This window comes from Xyrauchen texanus, chromosome 34, assembly GCF_025860055.1.
Source record: "Xyrauchen texanus isolate HMW12.3.18 chromosome 34, RBS_HiC_50CHRs, whole genome shotgun sequence".
NCBI lineage: Eukaryota > Metazoa > Chordata > Actinopteri > Cypriniformes > Catostomidae > Xyrauchen > Xyrauchen texanus.
The window spans coordinates 23,729,676-23,750,274 of NC_068309.1; the positions used below are offsets into that span (position 1 = coordinate 23,729,676).

Below are 20,599 nucleotides of genomic sequence, written 5' to 3' on the forward strand. Positions count from 1 at the left end.
CCCACTGAGAAAAGCTGAGGAAATGGCCGGGCCAGTCCTTATAAGGGAAACAAAGGGACAGGGAGGGGGGTCTATGCAGTGTGTGGAAATTGGAAGGCCAGAATTAGTGGGAGGTAAAGCTTCAAAGGCAGGAGCGCAGCCCCCGCATTCTCCCCAGCTCAGGGGTCTGTGGCGCCAGCGGACCACAGCCAGGCTCTTTCTCTTTCTCTCTCTCTCTCGCTCCAACACTGTTCCAAACCAGGGGCCACACTGCACCAGACTGCCTTACCTCACGTCTGCCAAACCTTCTCCACTGCACAAATCTCTTGCTCGGACTGTGGAAGCAACCATCCTTCATGTCCCCAAAATACTGAAATTACATAGCAGCGTTTTTATTCAGTATTAGCAGCAATGACTCACTTCCCATCCAAAACTAAGGAGAAAAACATGACCATGCTCACTTGCCATGGATAGCCTGTGGTTACTCTTTTATCCTGGGTTGGAATGGCAATATGGCACATCTCAAATCCAGTCCACTATTATGGTTGCTGCACCAAGCCAACAGTTGGCCACACACCAACCACCCAACCTGTGTCAATGTGGTGTGTACTAGTGGTCCATCACCGTGATATGGACTCTTATCTGTATCAGTCGTTTGTTTCTAAAATTCTGATTATAATACATTGTAATCCAACTAGAGTATAGGGGAGAGTGGGGTAAAATGTGCCACATTTTAATTAAGTTGTCCTGTAGTTGAAGAGAATTGAGTTAAACTAATACACCTAAATATATTTAGGCCAAGTCCAATAGGGCTGGGTATCACCAACCACCTCACTATACAATACATATCGTGATACATATGTCACGATTTGATTTATCATAATACATTACAATATCATAATTGTATTGTGACTGAAACTGCGGATGTGATTGAAACACTTGAATCAGACTCAGCGTGTCCACAAGAGAAAGAGTGAATCATGCAGATTCAGTTTCAATCTCTCTCACGCCTCTTATAACTGGGTTTCCATCCAACTATTTTTAATGCGCTTTTTGGAAATGCTTGATATGCAAATAAACTCTAAAAATTTGCTTAAAATTTAATTAGCTAGGAGGAGGTGGATTTTCTAGAGTTTTGCATTAGTTAAAATGTGCATTAGGGTGATGGAAACTCGCAAAACAATGAGGTGTTTTGACATTTGTACACGTGTTATGGGAGAGAGCTTGATGTGACTGTCCCAATGAAAGGTCCGACCTTGGCACACAATTCTTTGAACATAGCTCTTGACATTCGGAAGTGTTTAACCCACAGCTGGTCTTTCTGCCAGAACAGTTTTGGGAACAGTTTATGCCAATCATCCACAATAGAACTGCGTTTTCCTCCACTGAAAATGCAGTGTTTTGAAAACACTCTCCATTAATGCATACATTGGAAATTTCAGCATGGCGTTATGAAACTGAAATCAGACTTTTCAAATGACAATGTATGAGGGTGGACATGGCCTTACAATGTCTGCAGTCAGCTGAGGCCATGTCCACATTATGTTTCCGTTTGAAAGCACATTGATTTCCCTACGTTTCCGCCACTCATCCACACTGGAATGGCGTTTTTCCTCCACCAAAAAAGAAAGCCTTTAAAAACACTCTATTACCACATACTTTGGAAAAAGATGTTAGGAAACAGTCTTCAAATGAAAATGGATTAGTGTGGATGTGACCTGAAATTAAAAGAAAGTGTCTCTAATATAGAGCCATAGCTTTCCCAAAAAAGTATTCCAATGACACAACTTGCCCTCACATTAGGGGTCAGATGTGTCATGTCAAATGGTAAATTAAATGTTGACAAAAATATGATTATTACAATTTTTAAAAGTTTACTTATGCACAATCCCATTCCAATGTCTATTTTCATAAACCTGCCAGGATAAACCTTTCAGATATTATATTAAGAATATCTGAATGTAGTGAAGCAATATTCAATGTGTGTAATAGTATTTATAATAGCAATAGTATTTGTAATATTATCACATGCATTTAGACACAAAGCTCACTATCACGTTTAATTGAGCCACTGACACAATTTACCCCTAATTTGGGTGAAAATGCATCAAATAGGTAATAATTCTTGGCTAATCTTTATCCAAATATTTGATATGGCTTTATACATTAGCAATTCACCAACATGCACAGTATTTTTAGACCTGGATATATTTGCTATGACATAAAACACTTTATCTGCCAGCCATGTAGAAAACAGAAAATAAGCCCACTGGACATAAATGAATTGATTTGTTTCCTGCCCCATGTTGAGAATTTCTTTCAGATAAGAGTAAATTCAGTCACACCCAGTGAACCGGATGTTATTTGTGGTCAGATGCAACCACTGATCTCATTTCAAATAAAATGCATGAATCAGCCCATTCAATTCCACTACCCTATGTGTCAGTTAATAAGAATAGTCACTTCTCTGAAGTTTGTTCTCTATTGTGTGTCCCTCCCTCTCCATCTGGTGCTGTAACATACTGTATGACCTGTGTTTGAGGAGATCTAGTAAAATCTGAAAGATCACAATGTGAATTTATATGCGATTGTCACCACGTCAGTTGCTGTCAGTCATAGTTAACTCTTCAATGTCAAATTCACCTGAAAAGTCACTTTAAAGTTTAAGTATACTTCCAGTCTCCGCACCTGTGTATTCACAGTGGACTTTGAAATATTCTAATATTACTTGCCTTTTCTTCTTTTGTCTTTGTCAACATAACCACCTGCAAATTTGTGACACCCACATTCAGTCAATGATGAGCACTTCGCTGTCTTAAAACATTTCACAATCGAATCCACAAATAAATGCCGAACCAAATGCATTAGCACAGTAAATTTAGTTTTATTTTATTTTTTTATTACTTTTTTCCTCAGCTTCAAGAATGTACATGAATGTGCTTTTGCAATAAGATTTTAGACTGTTTGACAAAAATAACTGGTCTGGGGCGCGTTTCCCATACAACGACATCATTCACTGCTTAACTAACATAGTACAATGCATTGTTAGAGAAATTAACTAACTAGTCTTGACTGTTTCCTGAAACCATTGGAAAAATGTTGCACATCCATCACTGGAAACGTGTTGGTTCAACAATATAGAACTGACATTAATGATGTTACACTGGGGGTGGATAAATAATTTCTGCAGACATCAAAGTATAATAGCTTATTAACACATACTCCAGAAACCTTTTTAATGCACAAAAGCTGCTGAAGACACGAAAGCTGTGTGAACTATGAAATGCACCAGTGATTGCGCTGCAATAGTAGGATTTCCCTTTACATCAGACTTCGGGGTTCCCCCAACGCACATACGCACTCTTCAAAAACATATTCAAACTTCACTAATGTGTTAACATGGACATATAAGCCGTGTTCTTTGACAGAAATCATGTGTGTTAATGCAATTTCTCTTAACAGCCTTTAATCCCTTAAAGGATGCATTTGTCTTTACGTGACATTTCAGGACATTTTATTTAAAAAATCTCTTCCAAAAAGACTCTTCCAAGCTTTATAATAGGAGTATATGGTACCTTAGATTTTGAAACCCAAAAAAAAGAGCATCCATCCATCAAAAAAGTAATCCATACGGATCCATGGGGTTAATAAAGGCCTTCTGAAGTGAAACGATGCGTTCTTTGTAAGAAAAATATCCATATTTATAACTTTATAAACTATAATCACTTCCGGTAACGGCCATCTGTGCATTCACGAGAGAGCTGAGTTCCAGCATATGCTGTAGGCATAGTGTAAGCTCCGGTGAGAAGTGACGAATGCGGAAGCGCAGAGGATAGAGGAAGCCAGTGAATGCGTGGACAGCTGTTACCGGAAGCCAGTTTAGTTTTTAAAGTTATAAATATGGATATTTTTCTTACAAAAATGCATATTATGGGATCATTTTTATTTTTGGCTGAACTAACCCTTTAAGTGCATGTAAACGTAGTCAAAGTGTTGACAGAATGAAATATATGGAATAAAATATATATAAGCATCAGTGAATTGAAATTATGTCCACACAGCAAACTAACAAGAAAATATGTTTCTAACCACAAGTAAAGAGCTGTAGTTGTTTGTTGGAAGTACGGTTTCAGGAAACACCAAATTGGTGAACTTGAAATGTTGGTAACAATGGGACTTGCAAAGGATGCTTTTGAGAAACGCACCACAGATCTGTTGCCCCACATAGATGCCATTTGTTATGCCGATATTGCTGGTGTTTCCAGACCACATATGTTAAACAAGCCCGGGATAACCCAGATAACCTGTCCCTATTGATGGTATAGGCTATATGTTCATTTGGGAATGAAGATTAGGAAAAGGTAAAAATACTGTGTTTAAAAGTATGTAAAATTCAGTTTAAAACTATCCAAACATACACTCAAAAAATTATTTTAGCCTATTTTTAAGATGTATCCATTTCAATTGAATAACACATTTCCATCTAATTGAATTGAAAAGAAAATGTAATTAATAAAACTAGCATTTTGTAAGATTTATACATTTTATTTCAAATCAAATCAAATCACTTTATTGTCACACTACCATGTACACAAGTGCAACAGTAGGTGAAATTCTTGTGTGCAGTTCCGAGCAACATAGCAGTCATGACAGTGACGAGACATATACCAGTTACAATAAACAACATATTTACACAACACAATTTACATATCAAATGTACACATACACAACACAATAATTATATACAATGTACAGTAAACAATACACACAATGTAGAATACACATACAATAAAAATAAAGAGTATATAAAATATATATATACAGTAGTTGTATTGAGGAGAATATATTTGACTGTCCAGTGTGAGATATAAGATTAATAATAAAGTTGATTATTGATCGTGAGAGATCAAATGTTCAAAAGTCTGATTGCTTGGGGTAAGAAGCTGTCATGTAGTCGGCTGGTGCGGTTCCTGATGCTGCGATACCGCCTACCTGATGGTAGCAGTGAGAGCAAACCATGACTCAAGTGGCTGGAGTCTCTGATGATCCTCCGAGCTTTTTTCACACACCACCTGTTATATATGTCCTGGAGGGAGGGAAGCTCACCTCCGATGATGTGTCTGGCAGTTCGCAACACCCTTTGCAGGGCTTTGCGGTTGTGGGCGGTGCTATTGCCGTACCAAGCGGTGATGCAGCCAGTCAGGATGCTCTCTACAGTGCTGGTGTAGAACCGTGTGAGGATGTGCTGGTTCATTCCAAACTTCCTCAACCATCTCAGGAAGAAGAGGCGCTGGTGAGCCTTCTTCACAACGGCCTCAGTGTGGACGGACCATGTGAGTTCCTCAGTGATGTGGACACTGAGGAACGTGAAGCAGCTGCCGGTGCTCCATTAATGGTGATGGGGCTGTGTTCTCTGTCTTTCTTCCTGAAGTCCATCACAAGCTCCTTGGTTTTACTGACGTTGAGGGAGATGTTGTGCTCCTGACACCAGCGTGTCAGAGTGTGCACCTCCTCTCTGTAGGCTGTTTCATCATTGTCAGTGATCAGACCTACCACCGTCATATCATCAGCAAACTTAATGATGGCATTGGAGCTATGTGTTGACACACAGTCATGTGTGTACAGGGAATACAGGAGTGGGCTGAGAACACAGCCCTGCGGGGCTCCAGTGTTGAGGGTCAGAGATGAGGAGATGTTGCTGTCCTAACCACCTGGCGTCTGCCTGACAGGAAATCCAGGATCCAGCTGCACAGTGAGCTGTTTAAGCCCAGAGCCTGGAGTTTCTCATCAAGCTTGGAGGGTACTATGGTGTTGAATGCTGAGCTGTAGTCTACAAACAGCATTCTCACATATGTGTTCCTTTTATCCAGGTGGGAGAGAGCAGTGTGTATTGTAAATGCAATGGCATCATCAGTGGAGCGGTTGTTGCCGTAGGCAAACTGCAATGGTCTAGAGAGGTGGGCAGCACAGAGCAGATGTGATCTCTGATTAACCTCTCAAAGCATTTGCTGATGATGGGGGTCAGAGCAACAGGACGGCAGTCATTTAGGCAAGTGATTTTGGCTTGCTTCGGTACAGGCACAATGGTTGACGTTTTGAAGCATGTGGGGACTACAGACAGGGAGAGGAACAGTTTGAAAATGTCCGTAAAAACACCAGACAGTTGGTTCATGCACGCTCTGAAGAAGCGGCCCGGAATGCCGTCTGGACCCGCGGCTTTATGAATGTTCATTCGTCGGAAGGATCAGGTTACATCCGCAACAGAGACGGAGAGTGAACCATCATCTGTAGCGTCAGCCGCGAGTGCTCTCTCCGCGAGGAGAGAACACTCGCGTTAAAGATTAGTCAATTTTGTTAAAGATTAGGCAATTCAATTAGATGGAAATTTGTTTTTCAATTGAAATAGATACATCTTGCAAATAGGCTAAAATATTTTTTGAGTGTACAGGACTTCCTAGATTTACATCAGAAAAAAACTAAAGTTTGTTTGATAACACGGCAGGCAGCAACATTATCTAACATTGTATAGGTCAGTAATGTTTTAAATATGGGGCTTAAGAGTCAATTACTGTGCAAAGGACAAAATCTACATCTATAAGAATTCTCAAGTTAGTAGAATACTTTTCAATGACCAATACATTCTCATATAATAGCCATGGAAACCAATCAAATTACAGCAAAAAATTGAGGTAGACCTTTTTGGATGCAAGAAACACAAGTTTGTCCTATTTATCCTTTCCGCAGGTTTTGACTTCAACAAACTTGCATATTAAAACTACTTTTACAAACAGGGCAGATAACTCTAAACAGCATGCTGATGCAAATGTAGCACTGTTCAGCCTTAGCTAGGGGCTAAGAACTTTAAATTAACCTGATTGTGTGCTGTGGTTTAAGGTAGGTGAGCGCTACCTCGGGCCACACAACTGCATTCTCTGCTCTGTGTTAGCACAATGCCACACTCACAGCTGTAAAGACTCAACGCAATTAACCAAGCCCATTCAAAAGTTTGGTTATGAATGATTGTAATGCATTGTATTTATTCAAATAGCGCTTGTGTAATCAGACCCTTAACTATGTAATCAGCAGCTCAGTAGAGGAAACATAATGACCCATTAATAGCTAATGTGGAATGTCAAAGCTCTGATTTAATGTCAAAATCTGACTATGAAATATTTCAGATAATGGCATAAAGTCAGTTGAAACAATAAATAAATTAACTGAAAGAAAAATCAGACTGAGAACAAACTTTCTCAGCCACTACCAGCATTCACAGACAAATTCGTCCTGAACTCATCAATCTTTTGTTCAGAATGGGTTCAACTGATCAATCATTCTTTGGTTGCTTGATTCTGTCTGATGCAAGTTGCAATTCACACAAAATGCCAATAAAAGAAGCATACTTTTTAATTCCATCCTTTAAATCAGGGGTTTTCAAACCTTTAATGCCAAGGACCCCCAATTATGATCATCCCCTTGCAAAATATAAAGGCAGTTATACTTTCATGTATAACACCTATTTTCAAGAACAACAAAAATTGTGATATTATAAAGACAATGCAATTAATCTCATACATTTTGTAGTATTCCTTTTAAGGAAAGACAATATATTTTGTGTGAGAGTTGGTTTTCTGTTATATCTGTGGATGTCACTTGTAAAGTGTATGATCAAATTAAAGTGTTAAAAGGTGCAATCAATGCGTTTTTTTTATGTTTTTGCACTTACACCAAGCGGCATGGACGCAGCGTCATTCAAACGCAATAGTTTTCAGTTGCCAACGACATTGTAGAAAATCAGTATTCACAGACAACCATGATTAATTTATTCCATGAGTGACAGTGTCCAATAACAGGGCAGTTACTGAGAGTAAGTGAGTAGTATTCAACTGGTCATGTGATTCTAACATAGCAGCCCCCATGAGGAGACCCTCTTCATATAAAATAAAACAGCTTTAATAAGATAAATAATATGACGAGTCTTCATTTTATGAGTCATCAAGAGTATATACATATGCTTCAAAAAAGCAATAAATTTTTTTCCAGGAGTAAATCTTTCTTAATAAAGAAATCTTTTGAGTTAACGTCAACCTTGATGGCACTAATAATACATTTTGAAATAAACTTTGAAAAAATGATGCAGACCCCTTGTGCCCCCTAGTATGAAAACCTCTGTTTTAGAGAATATAACTACAAGTAAGAAAAAAGTAAAATATTGGTGTCCGAGAAACATCAGTTTGATCGATTCAGTGCAGTCTCCAGGGTGTTAGGGCATCACTTTGCTCTTCATAATCAATAGAATTTGACTAGTTAGGGGTGACAGAGGACAGACCAGGGCTTTACTGTAACTGCGATCATAGACTCATAGACACTACCTCATATGATCTAAAACAGAAATAAAAACAAATTGAAAGGAGGGTTGAATATAAATAGCTCTTTCCGAAAGCTGCCATTAGGTTACATCAACTACAATTTCCTACTTTGTCTTATATACATTGTGTTGCAAATTTGAAATATTAGTATTTGATAATATTATTCTAGGGAACAAATGAGCAATGAAAGTGACTTTGGTGACTTGGAATGACAAGAAGTGATTAATTTACAAATAGAGGTTGAGAGGTTAAACAACTTACTGCTTAATGGTAAAGGACAACATGTCCAAGACAACTTGGAAAAGCAAGCAAATAGAAAAAAAGACATTATAGCTGTTTTGTATTCAGTTAAAATTGTTATTACCCTCAAATATAAGCAGCTATAGTATGAAACCAGCAACAGAATTTTTAACTGGTCAGCAAACTAGTTTAGTTAGCTAGCTAAGTTTTGACAAAACAAAGAGGTCACTTTTATGGGTACTATGTAGGACATACTCGTGACTTTTTGTCCGTGTACCACCAAAACGTTGCTCTGGTGACAATCACATTTTGCTTTATTTATTTATTAAATTTTTTTATTCCCTTTTCTCCCAATTTGGAATGCCCCATTTCCACTACTTAGTAGGTTCTCATGGTGGCACGGTTACTCACCTCAATCTGGGTGGTGGAGGACAGGTCTCAGTTGCCTCCGCTTCTGAGACCGTCAATCCACGCATCTTATCATGTGGCTCGTCGTGCATGACACAGCTGAGACTCCACATGTGGAGTGTCCCATTGAGTGCGAGAACCACTAATCATGACCACAAGGAGGTTAACCCATGTGACTCTACTCTCCCTAGCAACTGGGCCAATTTGGTTGCTTAGGAGACCTGGCTGGAGTTACTCAGCACACCCTGGGTTCCAACTCGTGACTCCAGGGGTGGTAGTCAGCGTCAATACTAGCTGAGCTACCCAGGCCCCCCACAAAACTTACACATTTAAAGAATATTCCTGGTTCAATACAAGTTAAACTCAATCGACAGCATTTATGGCATAATATTGATTATCACAAAAATGTATTTTGACTCATCCCTCCTATTCTTAAAAAAAAAAGCACAAATCTGGGTTTCAGTGAGGCACTTACAATGGAGGTGAATGGGGCCAATCCGTAAACATTAAAATACACACTGTTTCAAAAGTATAGCTGCAAGAAACAAACAATATGTGTGTTAATGTGATTTTAGTGTGATAAAATCACTTACTAACCCTACCTGTGTAAAGTTATAGCCAATTTTACAACTATGTTGCCATCCATGACAATGTAATGTCAACAAACACAAAAATTACTCTTAAAAATTATGATTTAAACAGCTTTACATCTCAAACAAGGCATGAGTTTTAACAGAAGAATTAATGTAAGTGCTTTTATGAAATTAGAAGCGTCACATTTCAGCCTTAAATCTCTCCATTAATTGGCCCCACAACTTTTGCTGTTTGTTCATTTTTGAGGTAATCAACATTATTCCACAAATGCCTTTCGATTGTCCTTAACTTGTATTGAAACAAGAATATCCCTTTATTCATGTGTTGCTAGCTATATGTGCTAAGTGACTATAGCAAACAAAGTCATCAGCCTTGTATTTGGTCTAAAAAGTGAAAGTTTGACACTTTGACTAAATTAATCTGCGCTATTGTTCTGCATCAATCTACCCAATTTCTTAAACATTTGTTTATTGGATAGTGCAATAACATGGGTGCCAGGAAATATGAAAATAGTGGGGCTATGATAAAGTAGCTGCTACAGACATATTCAACAAAATCATTAATGTATTAAAGTGCAGAATAATAGCTGCATAAAATGCATCTGGAGATTTGTATAAGTGATATGACTACATTAAAAGGGAGGAAGTAATGGCAAATTACATACGAAGAGCAAATTAAAAGGATGAACTGGAAATGCAAGGCTTTGCTTTCTGTAAATCCTTAAAAATAATTTTAAATTTGTATTAAATATTAAATATTATCTCATCTCATTTCCATTTGCTTTATTAAGCGATTATTGCTCATATGTGACAGTTGCACTGTCTTTAATAGTGGTCGGCCGACATGTTTTCTAATGGCCGATAACAATATCTAGTTAACAGTGAGACTGATTGCAGATATCACTCCATTATAGCCAACATAATTTAATGATAGCAAATATTATGCAAGCAAAATTGCTGAATTTAAATTAAATGTAGGCTATTTATTTTACACAAATAGTCAACATTCAACTATAATAATATTTTTTAAATGTGCACTATCCATTAACAGAAGCAATTAGTTAATGAACCTGCAGGTGGAATGACAGCTTCGGTTAATAGACCAATCAGGCACAGTTATCGGCTAATACTGATCATTTCAAAATGGCAAAATATCGGCCAATTAATCATCCTGGCCAGTATATATTAGTCAATCACTGGTCTTTACACAATACTATTGATAATAATATTATGTTGTTTTATGTTGATACTGTTTAACAAGTTAAGATGACCTGCTCTGAATTGCTAATTGGTAATATTTTAATAGGCTATCTCTCTACTGCCACAGACCATGTAAACATTCATGTTAATTGACAAATGTATTTATATATGCATATTTAGGTTCGCAAGACCTCTACTGGTAATGTCATGAGAAGTTGTTTGCAAAAAGAGCTAGTGCTTCCCACCTCGGGACAAGCACGCGACTAATTATTGGTTAAATACTCTCCTATTGAATAACGCCCCCAAACAGACAGTCCTACAGTGAACAAGACCTTTAAATAAAGTATTAATTATACATATATTTATATATTCATTCATATGATGGCGGTTAAAATATTTTGACTTTTTTATGTATAATTATATTATGTAGGCTGTCGTTTTATTTTTTTATTCAAACACTGGGAGTCAGTCATCCAACATCTAATAAAATCAAACTTTCAAAATTTTCGAAATTTCAAACAATGTAGAAAGCGTATGCTAAACCCAGCCACTGAACAGCTAAAGTCTCAGAGGAGAAAAATTCACTGAGAGGTTGCTTCGCAACGTCACGCAGGCAGATATCGAGTAATTCAAGGTAATGCGGAGTCCAACGCAACATCTTCCTCGAGACACGAACGCACACACACCCCTGTCTCCCCCTGGCGCTTTCTTTTCTCCTCATACACACACACGCACGCACGCACGCACTCACACGCACATGCACTCACACACTTGCGCACGAGATCAATTATATTGATAATAATTCATGCTTTCAGAAATCGTTTAGCCAGATGTGGACTCTGTCGAGTGGTGCCTACAGCATTTGCATAGCTCAAAAGTTAAATGCTCTTCAAACTTCTCAAACTCTGTGCGTCATAGTGAAAGTTAATGACCGTCAAGCACACAAACAGTGCGTTCATGAGCGCCGCGCGCAGTCGGCGGCGAACTGCAGCAGTAAATCCCCGAGCGCGCTCTCAGCGGCGCTTCCACGGGGACATCAGCCTGATCATTTCCTCACAGTGAACAATGAAGCGCACATTTCTCCCTAATCCCACCCAGAGGAGTTGCACAAATCATCACAAATCAACAGCGAGTTAAAAATACAGCGAAAAAACGTTAACTTTTTAACAATATGCGGTCATATTAACGACTGACGTGTTTTAATAATGCACAAGTGCGCTGCTACTGCTGGTGGTAGACCAAAAGTTCCGCTTCTATAACATATCGCATCATCAACTACAATACCACCTGTCGTTAAATGCTGGAGCAACTATCATAAACGTCATCGGCATCAATGCTCAGCGACATGATTTTGCTGGCAAATATTTGAGGAGCGTGCTAAGTATACAACACACCGTGCCATTTAAATACGGTATCAATTTGTATATTCTTTGAATTTTAACACCTTTCGATTAAATCTGACACTTACATGCTAAAGAATAAAAGGAAAGAATATTACTTCCTAGGAAGCATGATCATGTTTCCATAAGAAAAAAAAGAGCTAAATCTTAGTGGAATTCGTCATTAATGGCCAGTCGCTCGAATGTGGCAGATCTTAATTTTATTTGACATTAAAATCGGCACAAAAATACCTTTTGTCTAGACTCAATGATCTGAAACCTCGGTCTCTGCGGTGCCAGTGTACGGTCTGCAGCAGCACGACTGTGAATGTACAGCAGAATCATTCTCCCGTTCTCCCAGCCAACGAGATCGTTAGGAAGATGACATCCCAACTTTGAGCAGACTTCAACAAAGTATGATTCCCCCCTTTCAATGTATCTGCATATTTGCAAACACTGGCCCCTTTTTTATTCGCACCTACCAAGGCAGATCCGAGCGGAGGGGAGGGCTTCCACTGTCCGAGCGCCCCTTCTCCAAGCCTGTCGTAGAGATTGACGGCAAAAGAAGGGAGAAAACCCTTATTGTACACTTCCAGAAACCATGTAGCCTTCGACCGAGCTGAGCGCGTGAGGAAGAGAATAGTAAATTATTGCTAAACGTACTTTCTGGGAAGCTGAGCGTGTGGGCTCACCAACCTTTCGATTCTCGCAATCCCACCTCTACATCCAGAAGAACATGCAAACACATTTCATAGATTTTTGGAGCTTCTCGGAAAAACCGAACTGGACTTTCCGCGACGCCGAGACAGAGAAAATACACAGATAAACAAAGACATTAGGCCTACGCGTTACGCGACGCTCATTCTTGTTTGCGCTGTTTTAAATGTCGAAGCGTGTCGTGTAGGGCGTTCACTTGTATGATTAGAGGATTTATAATGCTCCTGTCGGATTTTCTCCATATGCACTGTGCAGCCCGTAATGTTTTTTTCTCTACGAGCAAAAGTTGAAATGTCGTCATACCTCTTTAAGACCGAACTTCCCTTCAACACATTCATATTTACCATCAAACAATGTCAGAGGGATGCACGTGGTGACTGCATGACTTTCTAGTCTTACTATCGCGGTTACATCTCGAGATTTGAATCGTTCTCCATGTGGAATAATAATATTTGGACGTTTCAGTAATTATTTGCACTTTTTAAAACTTTATTATGAAAATTAACATGTTTATGTTATATTCATTAATTAAGACATTGCATTAGTAGATAACTGACCGTATTCTAAAGCAATTCAATGGAGATTAATCAAAAGGGCTACCACTTTAATTTTACATATAAAATCGAAATGTTTGAAACGCATTCATTTTAGTAATGTATTATTATTTCGCGCTTTATAATTGCTAGTGCAAATTGGTGACGTGGAATACATCTTTTATTTTCGTTGTGCATAGGTAACGCTATGCATTTTGCAGTCCGCGCTTGTAAACAGGGGTCAGATATTGTCGTTCGGCTCCGCGTTTCGCTGAGTCCACTCCACTTCTTTACAATGTCCTGTCTGCTGGCGGGCGGCCAACCAAAGTGTGTGGAAATGACACCGCCAGGGCGGCAGAGATTTTCCTTCATTTCTCTCCTTCCCGATCGCAGACGGGCTGACATTGGCTAGAAAGTGGAGCAGCTCGTCAGGGACAATCAATGCGAATCGATCGAGCCGTGCGGGTTTGAGGCTCCGAGCTGGAAAATAACGCGCACACGCGAGGGGGGGGGGGTTATGTGCTGCCAATACTTCTCTCTCTCTCTCTCTCTCTCTCTCTCTCTCTCTCTCTCTCTCTCTCTCTCTCTCTCTTCTCTCTCTCTCCCTGTCTCTCTCTTTCTCTCTCATGCAAGGCGCATCAGAGATCGTTTATTGATTAGACAATTTACTCCGGTCCTGACGAAAGGATATTTTTATCACATTATCTCATAACTCATATCACACTGACCTGTCAAACTTAACCAAACGCAATGCAACTACGGGGTTTGACTGCAGTTAAATGTATATTATTTATAACATTTTGGCTAGTCAGTGTGCCAGCACTTAAATGTAAATGGCATTATCTGGACATTGGTGTAATGAAATAATTTAGTTATTATGGGATTAAAAAATGGTCACAAAACCATCTCCCACTCACCATGTGCTTCTGCAGGTCTAAATTGAATTGAGTCTTTAATTCCAGGCAATATTTCCATATGTTTGGCACAAAACATTTACTTGTATATTTACAAGTCTAACTGAATATTTGTATTTCTCAAATTAGGGGCATGACACAACAGATAAGAGATTAAAAAAACTTCACATATATATAGCTCTCTCTCTCTCTCTCTCTCTCTCTCTCTCTCTCTCTCTCTCTCTCTCTCTCTCTCTCTCTCTCTCTATATATATATACACATATATATACATATATATATATGTCTATACACACACAAGAGTGTATACATTTTTAGCATTTACCATCAGTGTAATTAAACATTAATTAAACTTTACTTGAAATGTCAAGTTTTAGGGGAAGTAACTCAAATATTTCAGTTCCTTGAACTTATTTTATTAAAAATCCATAGTCTTAACAATTTAAGTGTTAATAACTCAAACTTTTGCATACAAAATTGAGGCTATGGGGAATATCAACAATGCCTTGTGGTTTAATTATTTAATTATGTTTCCTTGGTCAAGGGGAACATACAGGGGCATTTAACCCTTTAAGCTTGGATGGGCCCGGGGGAAAAAATGGTCAAAGTATTAATAACTACAGTTTTGACCAACACAAAATATGTATCGTCTGAAAGCTTAGAAGCTGTACTTTAAAATGGATGTAGGCATTATGACCAAAACTGAACAAGTGCTTTGAAATTTGCAGAAAAATCAGAAGTGTTCCGTTTTGATAACTTACTGAACATATTATTGTAATCAGTAAAAACATAAACTCATCAAACTGCCATGTGTCATATGACACATGGCAGTTTGATGAGTTTTATGTTTTATATGACTGTTATGTTGCTGGAAATCTCTCAAAGAGTAAAATACAACCAGAGAAAACATAGCAAGTATTAGCCATGTATATGCTTTTGACAATTATGTAGGTGTTGCCTATATGCCGCATCTTTGCTTATAACTTTAGAAAAAATTAACGGAAAATAAAACATTACATACCATTACTTAGAAGAGGCGATTATCTTTCAAAGGAGCACGCACAAGGTAATTGAATGCATAGATCATTAGATAATTCACACGAAGCACAATGTTACATATGGCCACCAGAAGATGACGCCTAGAACAAGAAGCAGACTCGATGTAGACTCATTGATTAAATGGCACTCATTCTGTGAAATCTAATTATTAAAATCATGCTATGCTATGCATGCCTTTAGTAATTGTTGTGTTTGCATGTGTAATTAGTACTTAATTACAATTATTCAGTTTTTTTGTTTGGAGAGGATTTTGGACACATGGAGACCTTTTGCACACTATGATAAATTATTTTTGTAATGCTATAACTTTTGTTTGCTTTGTCATATCAACACCATTTTTTCTCAGAAGCAGTTCATATAATTGGGAACAAAACAAAAGCAGTTTTTTTCTGAGCCACCTTATTTACACCCAGAGATATATAATGTATAAGAAAAAATGGATATGTTTCTTGGGCTGAGATTATCCTTTTTTTTCTTTCTTTTTTTTTTTTTTTTTGTCAAGTTATAAGCCTTTCATTTTAGGTATGCGACTGAAAGAGGAAATATTTAAAAACACCTTCAGAGCTTGAAGGGTTAAACAGTTATTATTTTTTATAAAGAGTTGTTATTTAATAGAGGTTTTGTGTACTTTCACTTTAGCTTTTTTTTTTTTTTTTTTTGACCTTTTGGTCATGTTGGACCCTGTTTATCTCAGTTCTTCTTGTGCATGTGTAACTGAAGTACATGCATTTCTGTGGAGAAATAAGTTTACTCAGTGATTGACCTAGAATAAGTTTTAATCTTCTAGATTTAAGATGTGTTATTGTATGATCTAAATTTGAGTCAATTCAATTAAAATAATTACGTTGAAACAACAACATTTAAATAGCAAATCTGGGTTGAGTCTACTTGCATCTAGTTACCTTTACGTATATTCAAGGTAATTCTATATGAACACCAAGTTAAGTGAAATTATTTAAACAAGTTTTGCAGACATCATTACTCAGTTGAATTAAGAGAATTTGCTTACTCAATTGAGTAGAGTCAATTTCTTAGGGTTTACAGTACATACAACTAAAAAAATAATTAATTAATTAATTAGAAACTATAAAAGAAAAAGTGAGCATTAGAGACTTTTAGAAGAGATTTGTTTAATTTAGACTGCACCACATCAGGGCATTGTCAAGAATTTAGGACATTTGTGCAAGTCATTTGCTTTCAAATGAAAATTAAAGGCAGAGTGTTCTGACAGTGTACTGTATATTCTTGCACAATTCTACTATAATGTATATTATCACCCTGATAAAGAGCCTACAGATTGATCTGCAAGATACATTTTTGCATCTTTTAGTAACTTTCAAACATCTTGGCATATTGTGGTAATACCATAGCAACTGTGTGGTGATGCCATGGAAACGCGGCCATGAAAACACTTTGGTAAATCTATTTCACCCAAAAGAAAAGAAAAAAAACAATGGTAAATCCATGGTGATTACATGGGAACTGCTTGGCAACACTGTAAATCCTAAGTAATAACTGAGTAGTAATATGATAATAACACTGTTGTAATGCCAAGATGGCTTTGAAATAATGCTCTGTTGAATGAAACTGTGTGAAGCGTCAATATGATTGTATTTCAATAATGTAGTTACTGTACATATTGTAACACTGACACTGCAGTAATTCAGCAGTATGCCATAACCAAATTGTTAACGTTAAATATCTCAATCAGCCTAGGAAACTAGCTGTTGCTAAGCAAAAAGTTTTCTCATACGAATCTGTTCTATTATCAGCTGTGAGAGAATAATGCACCAGATTCTACTCAGTTCAGAAATATCTAGCATGTACAGAGGCCATTGCGTTCTAATCCAGGTTTGTGTTGCATTACACGGGTTGCCCAAGTTTGACAATTAGCTTTTGTTTCAGCTCTGACATATTTTCGTGGTCGTGGGCTGACACGCACGGGTTTCGTCAGAGAGATAAGCGCACAATGGATACATCCAGTCCCTCACTGACGGGCTGGCGTGAATAAATTGGACACGCATTGCTTCGTAATCCCCTGAGTGTCTCTATGGCTCTGGCATAGTGCCTGGCCTCACCGTATCTTACATTAAGCAGACGTCAATCCAATCGTCCTCCTTTCGCTTTTGAAAATCACTTCCATTTCAAAGTGCCTGACCACTTTCTGTGCCTGGGCTACGCCAACTCTCAAGTCCTCCAAAAACTGGTCCAAGAGAGGGGGAAGGGAACAGAGAATATTAGCCAACAGTACGGCACTGGTGTCTATGCTGATTATAGTGACTATTTATGTTGTTATATACGCAACTCTCTCAGAATGCAATGATAATTTGTAAGACAGCATACTGATTGATACACATATCATGCTGTTCTAGTCCACACCTGGCAGCTGGAGACATTCCTATATTTGACCCAGGCGCTCTCTCTCTCTCTCTCTCTCTCTCTCTCTCTCTCTCTCTCTCTCTCTCTCTCTCTGTCTATCTCTTTTTCCAAGAGCCAATACCTCAAGCTCAAATACACAAACAAACAAGATGTTAGTCACATTTGTAACATCTAATTATGTGCAGAGGACACATCATATTCTATCACTAACTTGTAATCAATTAAGTCTGTTGAATCGTCAGTAAACTTTATGACCCATGGGGGGAGGGGTCAGGACTTCTGGAATGTGAGTTTAAATCTTTCGTTCGAGCAACAGTTGTGAGGCAACCTTAGAAAGCGTCAATCCAGACAGTTTGGGAAAGATGATCAGCTCATCAGCACAGTAATTACACACATTGTAATTAAAGACTCAGAATTATAATGGTATAAGTTGAGACAACTAATGAAATCCAACACGATCACAATGATGTACCCTGAAATCAACCCCATACTGCCAAATTACTGACAAATGTCATCGTGCATCAGACATTTTTGCATTATTTCAACTGGGGTCTCCAATACCTCTAGTGCTACTGAAAGTGCATTGCGTTAAAGGCTTGTACGGTCCCATAGAAGTAATTGCGCTCACATAAACAATGATGAGCGCATTTTGGAGGTTACGTTTTTGGCGATAAAATTATAGTTTTACTCCACTGACGGTTAGGTTTAGGGTTGGGGTTTGGGGTAGAGTTGATTAAATATACATTGCTATTGACTGTATTACGTAATTTACAACTAAAAATACAACTCACTTTTGGGCCACCCTGTGGGCATTTCGAGAAGGATATTGCTGTAGGCAGAGATCCAAAAAGGTGTGGGAGCTCTTAACCGTGTGTGGAAGTCACCCCCTTTTGGAGTTGGCATAACCCCCTTTTGGAGATAGCCTGCAGCTATAGCTACTTGAAGGAAACTGGAGCGCAAACATGCTCATCCGTTCAACAAAACATTCAATTCATCCACTTCATCCAAAACACTTCGGCAGTGATTTGAATTTCAGTAAGCACAGACCGATTTTAGCAGTCAAACTTTGACAGACTGTCGCCAAATTCACAGTGTGATAAAACACAATAATATGCCAAAAGGAAAGGTTTTACTCACCTCCATCATCTGTCCAAGCTAAACCCTCACCATGAGTAGTTAGAAACTTGAGCCTCTTCAACATCCAAAAGTGCTGAAATATTGACAGCACTAGATCCAATGCTTGACACTGGCCCTGAGACTTCATGCCATTCTAAGCTTGACCTCAGATTTTCCTCAAAAAATGTTAGGATAAGATATTGACATTGGATGAGTCTGATAAAAATGTAAATAATCATTTTTGGATGAACTATACCTTTAATTCTAAAAGTACTGAATTCATCCTCAAAGTGATTACCTTAGTTCCAGTGCTCTGTTAACTGAAAGCCATGAATTTCACAGGATTCTGATAGCTGATACTGTGATGCATCATCTATCTGTTTGTAATCTGATATTCTTGTTTGTCTCACTTGACAGATGAAAAATATTATTTTCTCTTATTCTAATCACTTTTTTTTAATAATCAATATGAATTTACTACTTAAAAGTGGACAATCGCTAGATGTTCTTTGCTACACAAATAGAGAACTATGAATTACTTGGCAAAAAGCATACTTTTATACATTTGAAAGTAACAGTGCGATTGATCCATTTACAATCGTGCACTGAATGCAAAGCATTTAACACCCTCTTGCCAGAATTGTAATGCCCAGGGCTGAAGATCAGCACCAATAAAAGCATGTTTATTTAATTAAGTGGCTTTAATTTCAGTAAAATTCTCAATTTTGTGTTAGATACCAAAGTGTATCCTGAGAGTTGCAACAAAATGGAAAATACCAAAAAGCCTGTTTGCCTGAGCATTGGCTGAGAAAAAAGAGAGAGTGCTTTGGTAGGAGGGAGCAGTTATGCGTGACACAAGAGAGATTGTGTTGGGTGCGCTGGCCCCAGGGCAATGGCCACACTCAGATATTTGTTGCGTCCTCTCTTCGTGAGATGAGGCAGAGGCACTTTCTTGAGAAAGGGAGGAAGAGAGAGAGAAAGGGGTATATTAATTCTACACTGCCCACTGTGTTCCACTCCATCTGCAGACAGTACCCCAGAAGACTGTCCGAATAAGAAATGCCAGAGAGAGAGAGCAAAAGGAGGAAGATGTCCAGTTTCGCAGACGCTCAGGAATGTTGTGAGCTGTGTGAGTTGTGTGAGTTTTCCAAACAAACAGAGCAGTGCTGCTCTCTCCTCTCTGCCCCAGGGCAAACACATACCTCCCTGCGTCCAGCACTTTTCACGTACTCACCTCCCAACATTGCCTAAGTACAGCAAACATCTTATTGTGCTGGGTGCTGTGTTTTGCTAATGTGTTTTTTTTTTTTTTGCAATGCATTTTAACATCTCTTGTGTCTCCTTCTACTGCTCACATGCTCTGGACCTGGACTTTAGTATAGATAACACAATAAAAATATTACTCCAGTTCAAGTAATCCTTTTAAAGTTCCATTTTAGTGAAAGTACAGAAGTGTTTGCTTGTGAATGTACTTAAAAAAAGAAATCACATACTTTCATTGTAAATGTAAAAGCCCCATCGAAAAGACCAGCATGCACTGTCAAATATGTTTAACAGAAGAAGAATGTAAAAATACTACTAAAAAAAGTTAATTGGTTAACTGGTAGTTACCATGTACACCTTACCATGTAGTGAAAAACAATGTAATTTTACAGTAAATAGTTGTAAGGCTAGACAAGTAATTGTTTTAAAACAAAATTAAGCATCACTCTACAATG

The 20,599-nt window shown here is 38.1% G+C and overlaps 1 protein-coding gene across 4 annotated transcripts in view; it reads right to left on the bottom strand.

Annotated features, from left to right (window-relative positions):
• Positions 1–12,888, bottom strand: part of LOC127628250 (CXXC-type zinc finger protein 5-like) — a 33,674-nt gene extending 20,786 nt beyond the window's left edge. For 2 of the 4 annotated variants that reach the window (XM_052105035.1, XM_052105032.1), the window contains exon 1: positions 12,418–12,888. The gene's annotated coding sequence lies outside the window, so the exon portion shown is untranslated. The remainder of the gene's footprint in view (positions 1–12,417) is intronic. The other 2 variants (XM_052105033.1, XM_052105034.1) reach the window with 2 other exon arrangements.
• Positions 12,889–20,599: the final 7,711 nt, after the last annotated feature.